The sequence below is a fragment of the Choloepus didactylus genome, chromosome 24 (assembly GCF_015220235.1).
Source record: "Choloepus didactylus isolate mChoDid1 chromosome 24, mChoDid1.pri, whole genome shotgun sequence".
In the NCBI taxonomy this organism is placed as follows: domain Eukaryota; kingdom Metazoa; phylum Chordata; class Mammalia; order Pilosa; family Megalonychidae; genus Choloepus; species Choloepus didactylus.
Genome location: NC_051330.1, coordinates 10,592,198 through 10,610,269, shown reverse-complemented (window position 1 = coordinate 10,610,269; position 18,072 = coordinate 10,592,198).

Here is an 18,072-nt window from a genome sequence, read left to right as displayed (position 1 = left end):
AGATGTAAGGCATGACAACCAAAGCACAGTTTAGTAAAATAAATTCTATGTGGGGTCAAAATTACACAACCCAAGCCTACAGTTCTCTGGGGATCTGGCAGGAGGAAATGGACTCCATATGCAAGACGATTGTCATCTTCTTTTGACCATCCAAAGGCCATTTCCCCTCCACCAGGAGTTCTGAGGCAGTATCTAAAGGCAGATTCAAGGATTTCCTCAGAAAGTAACTCCAAGTTAATTTCAATACAGAATGGTCAAAGTGATTTTAGCTTAGTAAACTAGTCTGTACCACAAAGTCTAGTCTGGGTTCAAAGACTGGAGAGAATGAAGATTTGGCTCAAGTTTGCTTATACTCTACTTTACTCCCAAACCAGCAAACAGCAGGATACATACCATCTAACAATGCAATGGAGTAGATGGATACAGCTCCTAAACCCTTTTCAGTTGCTCCGTGAGGCATAACCGAAGTCTAACACCCCGTTAAGAGGTATGTTTGCCATGTTGGAGAGGCCTCACAGAGAGAGAAAGACGTCTGCCTACCTCCATTATTCCAGCCATTTCAGCAGAAGCACCAGATATGTGCATAGAGTTATCTTGTAGCCACATGACATGAGATTAGCAGAAAAACCACCAAGCTGAGCCCAGCCCAGATTGTGGAAGTGTAAGCAAATAAATACTTGCTGGTTTCAGTCACTGAGTTTTGGGATAGTTTTTCAAATAGCATTAGGTTACTAATACTCTTATGCTTTGAGAAAGCTATTAAAGTCTAGGTTTTCTTTAAATTATTTTTGGTTGCTAGATTGTGCTTCTTTGAATACAAATGGACCATGTGAATTTAAAAGTTATGTATATATACCATATATAAAAATTAAAACTACTCAAGAAAAATACTGTTTGGTGGAAATGTAGGTTTTCTTTCTTCCTTTTACTCTTCTGAATTTTTTAATGAATATCTTCACTTCTATAATAGAAATAAATAAGCATTAAAAGGGAAAAAGAAAATAATTTTGACTTTGGGGTTTTTACATCCAGACTTGACTCTTGACTCAGCATCTTACTAGCCAAGTGAGGTTGTATTGCTACATTATCATCTTTGCCCATATCCATAAATAAGGATAAAAATACCATCTATCTCCCAAGATTGAGTCCCATATTAGATCCTGAATGTTCAATTGCCCAGCACAATGGAAATGACAATATGTGAGGCACACACAGGAAGTTATCATTTCTTTTTCTCTTCATGAGAAGCAAGTCAGTACAAAACATATGGACCCTTTGAAATGTCCCCTAACCTCTCCAGTGAGGTTTGAACATGGCTAATTTGTTGCCCAAGATGCCCCCTTCATAACTCTAGGACAGCAACTTTCACCCACTGACTTGATTTACAGGCCTGTTTTCCCACTAGAATACTGGCTCCTTTTGAGGGTATTACCTGCATGTTCATCTTTATGTCAAGCCCCCCTACAACAACTCATAGCTTGTAGAAGGGATCCTATACATTTCAAATGCATAAATGAATTTTTAAAAGCATAGATCTTTTCTTTAATACTGCTTTACAATTTTGAATCCTAACAACATATTTAAAACTCAACTCTCCAAAATTATTATGAGAATTTGAGTTTCACATGGATATAGGGAATATAAAGACTGATATCTGTTACCTGAAATGATCAAGTAGTTTACCTATTTTTCTTAAAAAGTGTAGGAAAAAATACGTAAGGACATGTAAAGGAAAAAAACTAATTTTTGGCTAGCTCCTCTACCTTGAGATGGTCTAAAGTCTGGAAACACACAAAAGTAAATATATGCATTCTATGTTCCAATTCTCTTGGAAAACATCAAAAGGATCCTTCTCACCATGTTATTGTAAATGATGTTTTTAGCATGAATCAGTGGTGTTTTAATGGCCCCATAAATAAATACCCACACTCTGCAATTACTTATAAACTTATTTAGAGAGCACAGGGCAGCACAGATATTAAGGCACCAACTAAGAGATGAAGTCATGTCAACTACACCAAATGAGCGCCTTAGGTTTATGGTGCTCTGCCAAGTGGCAATAGCCTGCTGAAAATTGCATTTTTAAATTTTAAACAAATTAATCCTAGATTGTAAGTTCTTAAAACAGTTACCTCTATTCCTGAGTTGTAATGGTTATTTCTAGATTCTGAGATTCTGAGCTCTTGTGTATAACCTGGTCAGTCCCTGGAACTTCGGGTATCTGTATGATATCTGAGACTCAGAGCTAGAGTCTGGCAGCTATGAATGTCAGCATTACCCCATACAGCAAAAGTTAAAAAAGCTGAAAAAGAGATCAGAATTCAATTAGAGATATGAATAAAATGGAGTTGGTTAGGCCTAAGGTAAATCAGACTAAAGGGAAGAGGATGATATTGACTATATTTCTAAACTTCAACTGCTATCTGAGACTATAGGTAGAGATGCTTATTTAGTGGAAAATATTTATTTTCTGTAACACACTGTATAATTTAACTTGTATGGTCAGTTCATTCAAACACCATAATTGCATGGAAACTTGAATAGGGAGTGAGATCTGCTTTGTTTGTACAGGTTAGGGTGAAGCCCCTATGCATCCCAGAATAATTTGAGCAGAGGATAAAGAAGTATTTGAAAAGCCCCCTTGAGGGACTGGGGGAAAATGTAGAAATACTAAATTTACCCTTCTGGGGAATTCCTTATATTCTTGCAAACATTGAGGACTAACAATTTAGTAGGCCAAGACCTTGATCTTTGGGCTTGCCGTTATGAAGCTTGTTACTGCAAAGGAGAGGCTAAACCTACTTATAATTGCGCCTAAGAGTCACCCCCAGAGACCCTCTATTGTTGCTCAGATTTGGCTTCTCTCCCTAAGCCCACTTGGCAGGTGGACTTGCTGCCTTTCCCCCTACATGGGGCAGGCGTAAATCTCCCTGCAATGTGGGAAATGACTCCTGGGGATGAGTCATTGTGGGATTGAGAAAGCCTTCTTGACCAAAAGGTGGGAAGAGAAATGAAACAAAGTAAAGTTTCAGGGGCTCAGAGATTTCGAATGGAGTTGAGAGGTCATTCTGGAGGTTGTTCTTATGCATTATATAGTGTTCCAGTTTGCTAATGCTGCCATTATGTAAAATACCAGAAATGGACTGGCTTTTATAAAGAAGGTTTATTTGGCTACAGATTTACAGTTCTACAGCCATAAAAGTGTCCAAACTAAGGCATCAACAAGAGGATACTTTCACTAAAGAATGGCAGATGGCTTCCAGAACACCTCCGTCAGCTGGGAAGGCACGTGGCTGGCATCTGCTGGTCCCTTACTCCCGAGTTGTGTTTCAGCTGCTCTCTTTCTCAGCTCCTGTGCATCATTGCTTTTTTCTCCCAGGGTGTTTCTCTCTAAATGTCTGTGGGTCCTCTCTTAGCTTCTCTGGGGCAAACTCTGGGCATCATCTCTTAGCTTAGCATCTCCAAATGTCCTTCTGTCTGCATCTCCAAGCATCTCTCAGGATCAGCAAGCATCTGTGTCATCTCCTGAGCTCTTTTAAGTAATCCAGTGAACCAATCAGACCCAACCTGATTGGGCAGGGTCCACATCCACACCTCCATGGAAATAATGTAATCAAAGATATCACCCACAGTTGGGGTGAGTCACATCTCCATGGAAACACTCAATCAAGAGGTTCCACCCAACAACTTTGGATTAGAAGATAATGACTTTTATGGGGTACGTAATATATGCAAACTGGCACACATAGGTATCCCTTTTTAGTTTTTCAATGTATTAGAGAAGCTAGAAGGAAATATCTGAAACTGTTGAACTGCAACCCAGTAGCCTTGTTTCTGGAAGATGAGTGCATAACTGTATAGCTTATACAGTGTGACCATGTGATTATACAAAACCTTGTGACTCATACTCCCTTTATCCAGTGTACGGACAGATAAGTAGAATGATGAGGACAAAAAGTAAATGAATAATGGGGGGGGATGTGTTGTTTTGGGTGTTCTGTTTTACTTTTACTTTTATTCTTATTTGGGGGAGGAGGGTTAATGAAAATGTCCAAAAATTGATTGTAGTGATGAATGCACAACCATATAATGATACTGTGAACAACTGATTGTACATTGTGGATGATTGTATGGTATGTGACTATATCTCAATAAAATTGCAAGGGTTTAAAAAAAACTAATTAATCTCCACAGTAGTAAGGATTTTAACTTTTGGTAACTTCAACGTGCAAAGATTCCTTCTGTGTGCACCATTTCAAAAGTGAAGGAGTTGTTTTATATACTAAATATTTATTCTCAGGCTTTCAAAATCAATAAAAAGAATTTTACTTTTAATCACACCTTTAATCACAGCACATTCTCTGAAATGAAAAGGGGAATTAAATTTAATACTGTTAAGTAGCAGAAGAGTAACACATACATTTGAGTAAGCAGTCATTTTTACCTATAGCAAGCATTAAAAAATCTAAATGCTAAAGAGCATATAAAATACTCTGCCCCTGTATTTTCTGGAGCCATGCCACGTGTGTGAAAATAGGCAGACTCATAGCAGTCTGGGAAGAGTGACAGCTTATTTAAAACCAAGGACTTTTCCAATAACAAGTGTGTATCCAGACTTTGCCACTTACAGTTAGACAAACCATTATCTTACATGAGTTGGTTTCCTCAACTATAAATTTAAAATAGCAATTCCTCACTTGCAGGGTGATTTAAAGGATTAAGAACAATGAATGCAAGGGCAATTTCTGCATTTACAATGCTATACAATTACATGCCCTATCATTACAGATGTTAGTCTGGGAAATAAGTAACAATACAATTAGTGTCATGTTATTCCAAAGTCTCTTCCTGCACGCTATCCTAAATTCAAGAGCTTCAAGTGATATGTTTGCCCCAACCCTTCCTTTTTTTTATCCTTCTCTTCCTCTTTTGTATCTGTCTTTAAAAGAAGATGAAACCCTTAAATATGTTTAAGAATACCACCAGGCTGACCAATTTTATTGACTGTTGAGACAGCTTAGAAAAGAAAACATCCGAGTTTCAGAATCAATACTACAAAATGCATTGCCTTGCCAAAACTTTGAAAGGTTGTCCATAGCTATTACGGTTAGTAATGTACTGATTTACACCTGCTTTGTAGGAAAAAGGAGGTTCTGGGTTTTAAGAAACACTGTTATCAGATTTTTCCATACATGTGGGTAGAATCTCCATTTGGAAAACCAAACAACCCAATTTCTCATGAAACCAGTCATGTCACATGATTTGTCATTGTTACAAGCCTCCAAATATCTTGTCAGGGCCAGGTTAGCGTTGCAGACCTACTATTGGTTAAATTGTTTGATAACCTTTTCTTTAATGGCAATTTAAAGCAGAGAAAAGCAACATCTGTCTTCAAGCACACATGTGGGTCATGCTAACACACTTAGTAGATCCCAGCTCTTCTGGGGGGTCTCGTACAAGTTGCAGCTGCCCATGGGGACACACAGGGACTGGAGCATAGCAGGTGCTGACACAACAGCTACATTTCAGGGTAGCCTAATGGTGAGTTTTGTGGTTTCCAGACTGTTCTGGGAACTCATGGAAAGAAGCAGACATCAAATCGTTCCATGCCCAAGCTGGGTGACAGAGATGTGTCAGAGAGGCAGACAATAGGTGACGAGATAATGGTGAGCATCAGAATAAAAATCAAATGGACTTCCAGCAGTAACTAAAACTCCCAAGTACTTGCATGTTGGCCTTATATATTACCTCAATATTTTTTATGTCTACCACTTTTATATTTGAATGTACATTGAGAGTTGATTCAAATCTATGTCAATCATATGATCTAATAAAGCAGGATATATAGATATAAATATAGATATAGATATAGATAAATAGATATATAGATACATTTTTAAATCTCAGGATGTTGAGTCCAGGGATCAGCTCATACTCTTGGGAGGAAATATATGTCCTAAATACTTCAATTTCCTAGTTCATAAAATGGGTGACCACAGGCCACCACCTTAAATACATATATATATATATGATGTACCAAACCTTTTCAAATGTAATAGGCATACAAATCTACAAAACACCTGAGAATTTTGTTTAAATGCAGATTCTCTGATGATTCTGATTCAGTAGGTGTCTGGGGTGAGAGCAGTTTGTGCATTTTCTGAGAAGCTCCCAGGCAATGCTGATTCTATTAGTCTGTGGCCCACCCTTCTTGAGTAGTGAGGTAAAAGCACAAGGATGCTATTCCTAGACAGTACAGCTTTTAATGCTGGGTTACCCAATCAAATAAGTTGGGAAAAGAGGATGCATATACATTTTAAAGTGAAACATACTTTGGCAAATGCCAAAATGGCTATCAGTCATCAAGATTCTGTGCCCCAAATTCTATTATTAGAAATAAGAGAAAACAACAAGGACCCGTGGAGCTACATCAGTTTACCTTACAGGGTTTCCTAATGATCAACCTTTGACTCCTTCCTTCTGGCTGATTCCAAAGTTTTATCTCACTGTTCCTTTAGTACATTTATCTCTGTGAGTTCTTAAATCCTTAGTTTTGATTCAGAAAATAGTCACCGTGTTGGTGCTGGTAGGCTAACTGCTGGATCAGAGGCCATTACTAGTTAGCATGGAGTTGAGGTGTTGCATGACATCTTTTGGGGACCAGGTTGCTGCTCTCTCATGGCTACACTGCCCCTGGAGTGCCAGGCCCCTGGGCTCCCTGGGTTCAGGTGGCAGATAACAGAAAGCGGAAGAGTGTGGCATTTCAGAGACCAGGCTGGACGTGGCGTATGTCACACAGGCTTATCTTCCATTTGTCGGCGAGAACCAAGGCACGGGCCCCCTAACTTCAGGGGGTGCTGGTTTATCCACGTGACCAGGAGGAAAGCAAATGGGATTTGGTGAGCATAGAACATTGCCTCCACCACTGCAGCTGAATTGATTAACAATAATTGCTGAGTTGGTCTGCACAATGACAGAATTTACTGGACTTGAAGATCATGAATGCAGACGGTAAAGGGAAGTGTAGCAGCATTGGAGATGTTCTCCACTCCCACCTCCTGCCCAGTGCTGAAGGCTCCTTGACAGAGAAGATAGATAGTAGAAGAACTCTTCTCTCACTTGGGCCAAACACATCCCAGCAGTACAACACCAAGAAACCACCGCAGCCCACGAGTGAGGTCCAGGGAGGGTGGCGGGAGCGACAACCTGGTATTTAGCAGATAATCTTCACAATAGTCTGTGAGGTCGATATGCTCCTCATTTTATAGTTCAAGAAATTAAGAATCAGAAAATTGATTCCGTCACTTGCTTAGGAACACAGAGCTGGAAGAGGGGCAGCCAGGATTTCAAACAAAGCTCTGTTTGAGTTCAGTGCTTAACTTATGCTTCTTATGTAGAGGTAATTATTAACCACAGCCTAACTAGACTGCTCAGGACAGCAGAAGGGGTGTGTGTGTGTGTGTGTGTGTGTGTGTGTGTGTGTGTGTGTGTGTGTGTGTGTCCTGGAGGGAAAGGAGAGGCTGAAGCTTCTCAACATGGGAAATCTAGCCAGATGGAAATATTTGTTGACAGCCCCAAAATGTTTCCTAGTCATTTAAGGCAAATGTGTCTTATGAATACCATCTAACAGGAAGTGATTTCCCAGCTTAAATTCAAGTGAAAATTACTGGTTTGTGGTTTCATGCAGAACTTTATGCCAGTCCCTTCAGAGGAGGTAAGTGGGCCTTGATTTCTTACTTAAGTTTTAAATTGAAACTGATTTTAATTATGTTTTCAGTCTATGTGGTTTTGTGTGCGAAATAAAAGCCCTGCTATAAAAAAAAAAAATTACATGGGCAAGCTAACAATGATTTTATTTCTTTGAGTTTGAAAGAATTGGGCCAATTGGAAATCAAGTTTATATCCTAAGGAAAATCAACTGCCTCTTGGAAAATTTCAAAAAGGAATTGGCAAATGGTCTAATCACAAACAGACAGCAAATAGACATGCCAGAACAGGCAAAAAACAAACAAGCAAACAAACAAACTTGAAAGCCTGTATCACCCACGTGTGGCTTTGCTCATCCATCACCCACAGAACCACCTTTCTGGGTGACCCTTCTCTCTATCTCTAAAAACTGAGAGGTAGTGCAGAATATTTTAAGGTTTATATTGAATTTGCATGCTCTCATTTGACAAAACTTTGGAATTGTTGTCCCTTTTAGTTTTAATGTCTTGTCATGACAAATACAGGCTTAGAAAAATTTAATAGGCTAAGAGATGGGTAGAGATTTAAAAAATAAACTATAGAGTCAGTATCCAAAAAATGAAGTTTCTCAAGGGTCCCGTTAGCTTACACAGAGAAGTAGCTTTGCTGCAGTGAAGTTGGTAAAAAAAAGAAAGAAAGTGAGTGGGGAGGGATGCAGGGAGCGGGGAGAGAAAAGAAAGGAAGGAAGGAAGGTAAAAAGAAAAGAAGGAGGGAGGGAGGAGGGAAGGAAGAAAGGAAAGAGGGAGGAACAGAGAGAAATCATGAGTTCTGGTATATTTTCTAGAGATCACTCAAATCACACACATACCACCTCAACATTAGCCTGATTTTACTCATAAAGCACCTTAGAATTAAGTCAGAGTTGCTGTAGGCTTGGAGGAATATTAAAGGGGGAATTAAATGCATGCAAGTTGATCTTTTGTTGTTATATTTTGATACTCTTTTAGTCTAAACTTTCTACACATTCTGATCTCAAATAAGCAAAACTACTTCCCGTCTACCGAAGCTCTGATTTCAGGTGTTCCAGCTCCTGTCACAATCTTCCACAGAAATACGCAGAGGCTAGTTCACTCAGTCATCTTAGAAAACATGAGCAAGGTCCCAATTGGAACTCCTTTATTCTTTTCACTGAGGCTGGGCAGGAACTCCCACCCAGCTCACGTGCCGGTAGTTGGTGGGGGCAGTGGGGAGAGTTCCTCTGCAGTCCCCATCACCATTACTGAGAAGGCTCAGAGTGGGGCTATATGGATGGAATGTTCACCAACAAAGGCCGTAACATTTGTAGGGCATGACTCTGTTTGCAATATGTGAAAAAAGCATTCGTGTGGGAAAACTGGTTTTGCATCGTGTTTTACAGACATAAGTTTGGGCAAATTCTTTAATCTCTTTGGATGTCAGTTTCTTCATCAGTAAAAAGGGCATTATGAGGAGGTGGGGCAAGATGGTGGCATAGGGAGGTGTGGAATTTAGTTAGTCCCCTAGAGAAACTAGTAAATAGGAATAACTAGAAAAAAGTCTGGAACAACTGATGGAGGGACATCCATGACGGAACACACATTATGTACCAGTCTGGAATGGGTGGAATGGCTGAGATCACAGCATAGAACTGTAAGTAAAGCTCTCCAAACTGCAGAGCAGGCGGCCCTCCCCCACCAGCATAGCAGGCTGAGTTGGAAAACTTCACTGTGGGAATAAGAAGCAATCCCTTCTGGGAGCAAGGGAATGTAGCTCAACCAAGCTCCAACTGCAGTTTTAATTAACAAATTTGGACAACTGAATACATGCTATGAGCACAGATACACCCAGAGCAAGCAGGAAAGGAACCCTGAGGTTTATCCTGGCAGAGAGGAGTGGGGATAATGGAAAAAAATACATAAGTAAATAAAAACAGAGGCTTTTGGAGTCTGCTGAGCTTGGAATACTGGAAAAGTGCTGTGTCCCAAGAAAAGGGGCACACAGAACTGTATACTAACTCTGGTTCTTGCCTTGTGAAATGGAGGGCTGAGGACTGGCTCTGAAAAGGGGACTTCTTTTCTCTTTTTTTTTTACTCATTCTAAGGACCTCATTAGAGAAAGCCAGATGCATTTTCAATTGTCAGCACTGACCAAGACAAGGGTGGAGTTAAGACAGAGAGTCAAAGGAAAAACTCAAGTGTAGAAGATAATTCCCCAAAGGGCTTATCTTCCTTAAGAAAAGAGGGGGATAGGGCCCAGCTCAAGTGGCTGCCCTCCCTCAGAGAACTCAGACCTTAGGGACTGGGGAACAAAAACAGAAACAGCTTAAGTTTGGATGCTGACACACTCAGTCCCTGGCTGGGACAAGGTTCACTAAGAAATAAATGCACCCCAACTCTTTACACCAGTTGGGAGCTGAACACTGACAAGCACCGCCTGCCAGAAAGGATGAGAAAAGCACAGAGTCTAGAGGCCTCATAGAAAAGTCTGACAATCTGCTGGGTCTCACCCTCAGGGAAACCTGATACTGAAAACGGTTTCCTCCTGAGACCTGGGCCCATCTGGTCAGGGAAAATCTGATAGGGGTAATCAAGGAAACCAGAGGCCTAGACAACAAAAAATTACAAATCACATGAGGAAAAATGAAAATATGGCCCAGCCAAAGAACACACTTACACTTCAAATGAGATATAGGAGTTGAAACAACTAATTAAAGAACTTCAAACATATATGCTAAATCAATTTAAAAATCAAATCAATGAGTTGAGGGAAGATATGGCAAAATAGATGAAGGATATAAAGAAGACATTTGGCAAACATAAGGAAGAACTCAAAAGTTGAAAAAACAATTGGCAGAACTTTTGGGAATAAAAGGCACAGTAGAAAAGATGAAAAACACAATGGAGAATGGAGACACACAGCAGCAGATTTGAAGAGTCAGAAGAAAAGATTCAGGAACTAGAGGACAGGACATCTGAAATCCTACACACAAAAAACAGACAGGGAAAAGAATGGAAAAGTATGAGCAGGGTCTCAGGGAATTAAATGACAATATGAAGTGCATGAATATGTGTCATGGGTGTCCCAGAAGGAGAAAAGAAGGGGAAAAGGGGCAGAAACAATAATGGAGCAAATAATCACTGAAAACTTTCCATCTCTTATGAAAGACAAAAAATTACAGGTCCAAGAAATGTAAAGTACCCCAAATGGAATAGATCTGGGTAGACCAAGTTCAAGACACTTAATAATCAGATTATCAAATGTCAAAGACAATGAGAGAATTCTGAAAGCAGCAAGAGGAAAGCAATATATCACATACAAAGGGAGCTTGATAAGACTATGTATGGATTTCTCCATAGAAACCATGGAGGAAAGAAGGCAGTGGTATGATATATTTAAGATACTGAAAGAGAAAAACTGCCAACCAAGAATTCTATATCTGGCAAAACTGTCCTTCAAAAATGAGGGAGAGTTTAAAATATTTTCAGACAAACAGACACTGGGAGTTTTTGTACAAGAGACCTGCTCTACAAGAAATACTAAAGGGGGTACCACAGGCATATAGGAAAAGACAGGAGAGAGAGGTTTGGGGAAGAGTGTAGAGATGAAGACTATCAGTAAGGGTACTGTATAGTCTCACTAGTATGGACTAGCATTGATGAGCGAAATTTGAGAGTTGAGAACACAGGCTATAAGGAGATCGAAAGAGGTTAGTAATTGCACATTTGATGCTGAAGGAGTACAGAAGGTTCAGCAGGATTGCTTGTATACATTCAGAAATGGAATGGATAGCATAATAGTGTGTGATGGTAACACAATATTGTAAGTACTCTGAACAAAGAAGAGTGTGAATATGGCTGAAAAAGGAAAGCTAAGGGCATGTATGATAAAGACTAAGATTGTATAACTTAGCAAAACGTAGAGTGGTCAAATATAAGAATGTTTTTAAATGAGTGAGAACAAATGAATGTCAACCTTGCAAGGTGTTGAAAATTGGATGGTATAGGGGAAAAAATACAATTAATGCAAACCAGAGTCTATAGTTTATAGTAACATTGTAAGATGCTTCCACAAATTGTAATGAAGGCAATATACCAAAGCTAAATTTCTATCAGAGGGGGATATAAAGGAGTGCTGATGGTGTTATTGTCTGTTTCATTATATTTTCATTATATTTTCTTTTTTTCCTCTTTTGTATTTTTATTCATTTTTTTCCTCCTTTTCCACTTTCTTTGGGGAAGAAATGCAAAAATGTACTCATATAGATTGTGGTGGTGAATGCATAATTATGTGATTATACTGCAAATCACTGATTGTTTACTTAGGATGGATTGTGTGGTGTGTGAATAAAACTGTTTAAAAAATTAACAGGAGGATAAAAGTGCTGGAGAAAATGTGGAGAGAGGGATGTACCTATTCCCTGTTTGTAGGGAGGTAGAATGGCACAGCCCAGCTGAAGGGCAGTGTGGTGGTTCCATAGGAAGCTAACTATGGGTTGCCATATGGTTCTGCAACCCCAATATTAGGCATATTCTTGGAAGAACTGAAAATAGAGTCATGAGCGGACATTGCACTCTGGTGTTTATGGCAGCATAATTCGTGATTCACAATGGATGGAAGTGGCCTGAGGGTACATCGACTGGTAAATGGAATGGTGAGTGGTGGCAAGAAGAAATGAAGTTGTGAGGTATGCAACTAGGTTAATGGACCTTTAGGACAGTATGTTGAGTGAAATAAGCCAGAATCAAAGAGACAAACATTATAATGCCTCATTAATATGTACTAAATATAATGTACAAATTCTGAGAAGTGAATCTGAGAGCATAGGTTATCAGGGGAAGGTTAGGGTAAAGGTCCCTAGATTGTAATCTCTTACAGCACAAACATCTGTCTATTCATGAGTTGTAACAGTTGTCTCTAAAACTAAGATGCAGAGCTGTTTCTGTATAAGCTGGTTGGGCCCTGGAATTTCAGTTATCTGTGTGACACATGAGACTCAGAGCTAGAGTTCAACAGCTGTGAGTGTCAGCTTTACCCTGTACAGCAAATGTTAAAGAAGCTGAAAAAGAGATCAGACTTCAATTAGAGATATGAACAAAATGGACTTGATTAGGACTAAGATAAACCAGACTAAAGGGAAGAGGATGATATTGACTGTGTTTTAAAATCTCAACTTCTGTGTGAGACCAAAAGAAGAGATGTTTATTTTGTGCATATCTATATTTTCTGTAGCAGGCTATATAAGTTAACTTGAATGGTCAGTTTATTAAAGCATCTTTGTTACATGGAACCTTCAGTAGGGGTGAGATCTGGTTGGTTTGTACAGGTTAGTGTGAAACCCTGATACATCCCAGAGTAATTTGGGTAGAGAATAAAAAGTATTTGCAAAGTCCCCTCGAGGGCCTGGGGAAAAGTGTGGAAATATTAAACTTCCTCACCTGGGGAATTCCTGATATTCTCGCAAGCACTGGGGACTACCATTGTAGTAGGCCAAGTCTCAATTTTAGGACCTGCCCTTATGAAGCTTGTTACCACAAAGGAAAGGCTAAGCCTACTTATAATGGTGCCTAAGAGACACCCCCAGAAAACCTCTTTTGTTGCTCAGATGTGGCCTCTCTCTCTCTCTAAGCCAACTCTGCAGGTAAACTCACTGCCCTCCCCCCTACATGGGACATGACTCCCACAGGTGTAAATCTCCCTGGCAATGTGGGACATGACTCCTGTGGATGATCCTGGACCTGGCATCATGGGAATGAGAAAGCCTTCCTGACCAAAAGGGGGAAGAGAAATCAAACAAAATAAAGTTTCCGTAGCTGAGAAATCGCAAATGCATTTGAGAGGTCATTCTGAAGGTTATTCTTATGCATTGTATAGATATTCCTTTTTAGTTTTGAGTGTGTTAGAATAGCGAGAAGGAAATACCTGAAACTGTTGACCCACAATCCAGTATCTTTGATTCTTGAAGATGATCGTGTAACTATATAGCTTATATGGTGTGAAGGTGTGATTGTGAAAATTTTGTGCCTCCCACTTCCTTTATCCAGTGTATGGACAGATAAGTAGAAAAAAAGAGTACAAAAGCTAAATGAATATTAGGTGGGGAAAGGAGTATGAGATATTTTGGGTGTACTTTTTTACTTTTATTTTTATTTTTAGTCTTATTTTCAGTTTTATTTTTTGGAGTAATGAAAATGTTCAAAAAATTGATTGTAATGATGAATGCACAACTATGTGATGATACTGTGAACAACTGATTGTACACTTTGGATGACTGTATGGTGTGTGAATATATCTCAATAAAATTGCACTAGGAAAGGGCATTATGGTCAACCATTGAGGATTGCTTTTAGACTTGGACTCACTTAGTATTCCCTTACTCACATTCTCCAGGACTGTGGCTCTGTGACTTCATCTCTCTCCTGCATCATCAGTTTCTCTTTCTACTGGATAATTCTTATCAGGACATTCTCTAGTATACCTCATTTTAAAAAGCTGGCTTTCATTTTGCACCCCCATTTCTGTTTTCTTCATAAACTAACCTTTCTAAATATTTGTCTACACATTCTGAGTTTGTTTTCCACCTCACATTTATTCTTTTTCTCCCTTCAGTCTAGCTTCCACACCCCAACATGACACTGAAATTGCTCTTGTAATTGTCACCTACTCTCCCTTTTATTAGATTTATATCCTGATCTTACCTCGAGTAGCCTTCTTTGTAATTTATGCTCCATCCTTCTGGCACTACCCTTCTACCTTGGAGTCTTCCATATTGCTCTCTTCTAGTTTTTCTCCCATGTGGATAGAAACTCCTTCTCAATATTCTTGGTGAGATTCTCCTCTCCTCCCTGAGACCTAACCATTATGTGGTCCTAAGCCTTCTTCTCATCTCTCTTATGAATTTAACTATCATCTTGAAGCTAGGGACCCCAAATGCAGATCCAGACTTTCTTCCAAGCTTCAAACTTGAATATTCAACTGGTATCACAGATGTCTCAAACTCAACCTGTCTGAAAAGGAATCTCTTTGATTTCTCCCCCAAAATACGCATGATACACCATTCTTCTCGAGTCAGTAAATAGCTCTGCCATTACTCAAGACACAGACCTGGACATTGATGTCAACCCTCCTTCTTTTTAGCACTCATGTCCAATTCATAAGCAAACCCAGCCAAATAAATTTCTAGAATGTATGTCAATCCATCCTCTCATGTCCATCTCAAGTTCTTCAACCCTGGCCAGTCATCTTTCAATTGTGCCAATGTCAACATCCAATAAGTCTTCAGTTGCTATTGTCCCCAGCCCCTCACCAGTCAACTAGTTTTCTTTTCTAAAACCCTTCACTGGTTTCCTAAGTTCCTTATCATGGCTTTCAAAACTCTGCAATTCTTATGGGCCCTTAATTATCTCTCCATCCTCATCTAGATTTACTATTTCTCTCAGTCATATAGTCTCTTGTTTAAAATGTGTCTTTTCTTTTCTTTTTTACTGAAGGGTACTTTGCACATCTTTTCTCTGTCTGGAACTCTCATATCTAAATTATTTGTATAAGTATCCCTTCTCGTGCTTTATATCTTAACCAAATACCACATCATATGAAGTTAGTCAGTCCTCCCACACCATCCTATGAAAGTTTTGTTTGCTTTAGAGCAAGTTTTATTAGGATTGGTGTGGTGGCTTGGAGTATGTACCCCAGGAAAACATGTTCTTCATCTTAATCCATTCCTGTGGGTATGAATCCATTTAAATAGGTTCTTTTGATGAGGTTACTTCAGTTAAGGTGTGGCCCAACTGAATCGTGATGGGTCTTTATCCTATTACTAAAGACCTTAAAGGGAAGGCCTCAGAGAGAGAGAGAAAGAGAAAGCCCCACAGGGAGCACCCAGAAGCTGGAAGTGAATGGAAACTGAAAAGAAGGGAGAGGCCAGGAGAGTCCGCCATGTGCATTGCCATGTGACAGAAAAGCCGAGGACCAAGAATCTCAGCAGCCAGCCCCAGAACACCATAGTCTTCTAGGAGAAGGGGTTGCCTTGAAGGAGACTTGATTTGGGCTTCCCCTGGTTTCAAAACCATGAGCCAATAAATTCCTATTGTTTAAGGCAACACATTGCATGGTATTTCCTTAGCAGCCAGGCAACTGAAATAGTTGGACTAAGACTGCCTTACTGAATATTACATCCCAGCACCTAGCACAGTGCCTGATATATAGTAAGGACTTGGTAAATAGTTGAATACAGAATGAAAATCCTTTTCTTTCATAATAAAACGTATGCTGCAAACTTCATGGAGTAAGGCAAATCAAATTAAACAAAGTTATTGGAAAACGCTTTGTAACTGTAAAACAATTCAAGTAAGATCAAGTAAAAATTAACATTCTAACTACTATGCATATATATTGGTAAAAGTTTAATATGTAAGATGTATGATCCAATAAGAATAAAAATCACTGAAAATTTTTTTAAAAGAACACACAAAGATTTTTAAAAATCCTCTTTGGCAGATTAACTTTAATCACCAATATCATTTTTGTGGGAACATTCATTTATTCATCAAAAAATATACTTATCAACTGTCAATTTGGTATTAAGCTCTGTTGTCACAAATAGGATGCTTTTGGCTGCAAGTAGCAAACGAAACCCCAACCCAAATAATAACAGCAATAAAAATAACAACAACAATATGACTCAACTAAGCTTAAAATAATAAGAGAATTTATTTCTCACATAATGAGAATGTCAGAGGAAGTTGTACCTCAGGGTTGGTGAAAACCGTCTATTGGAACTTCACTTTGCTATCCTTGATGTTGGATTTCTTCTCAGCTGGGCAGCATAATGGCTAGAGCAGTTCTACTGGTCAGATCCTGTCATGGCAGCCCTCTGATAACAAAGAAGCTGGTATCTTTCCTGAGAGCAAGGGTACTTTCCCTAAAGCAACCCAGCAGGTTTCCCCTCATGTCTCTTTGCACCAGATGGGGCCACAGCCCATTCCTAACCAAACACTGTCAATGGGCCAAACACTGTCAATGGGCTTGAGATCATCACATCTGGCTTAGACTCATTATTTGGGAGAAGAATGGTCATGAGGGGAGTTTGCCGCAAAGACCATTACAGATCTGCCGTGGATGCAACAGAGAGCAAGACAGCTGGCTTCCCTGTGACAAAGAGCATGTCATTTGAGAAATTACCTTAATGCAATGGCAGCCTCCAAGTACATTGCAGGTGAGCTACGCAAGGATCACAGAACAGAGCAGAGATGCTCAAGTTACATAGGTTGCTAGTTTCAATTTGAAATGCACAGCAAGAAGCAAGTGGAAATACATGGGGTAAGTTAGCACACTTGGGCTAAGGTACAAGCAGAACAGAAGGAACGCTCGATCTGAATCCTGGGATTTACAATGTTCATTTGTACTCCCTCCCCTCTCAGTCTCTCTCCTGCATCAAACTTTCCCAGTGATGATGCAGTTGCAAGGTCCAAAGTTGGGGTTTGATCAAGGAGGTCCACAGTCAGAATGCTGCCAGAGACCAATGACACACACTCGTTCTATCAGACAACCCCAGGGACAAGTATCCTTGGCCAATGACTATACCTGTCCAATTAGCCTAATGAACGAATGTGGGTTTTATTTGTGTTTCTTGGGAAGAGGACACATGTGCCAAATGGGTGTCACCAATCTGTGGCTGAATTATGGTCTCATGAATCTGAAGTGCTTGTGTATATTTATCATATCATGTATATTGTGTATATTTATCATATCATAAATATTCAGTGAATCATACATTTTGTCATGTATATTTGTATATTATTACTTTGCAAAATTATTGTGACTATTTAGTACCTTTTATGTATCTAATGTATATGAATATTTAGTCCCAAAGTGCTTCATAACTATTAAGGTTCTATGTTTCCCATCTCTTCCTAACATACGATACTATTTTACCTTTTTTTTTAGCAAAACCTATAAACTCTGCCTACACTGACAAGCTTTTTGCTTACTAGCTCCTATTCTACACTTAAAACAGCTCAAAAGTTTTCACCTGTATTTTACAAATGTTTCATCTTATAAAGTACAACTAAATATCCTTCTAGTAATTCCAATGAACAACAACAAAAAAATAACCAAGCAGAGTAATTGCAGATTGTTTTGATCATTGTGAGGGAAATAAGCAGGTTCTGATAGAGAATAGAATACTCTAGATAGTGTGGTCAGGCACGTGTTTCAAGGAAGCCTGAAGATGAGTAGGCACAAGCCATGCAGTGGGGTAGGGGGCACTCGAGAAAGAGGGAAGAGTTGGCTCTAAAGCCCCACTGCAGGACAACATGAAGCAGGTTCTAGAACCCGACAGAAGTCTAGAATGACTGATGTTAGTGAGAGAAA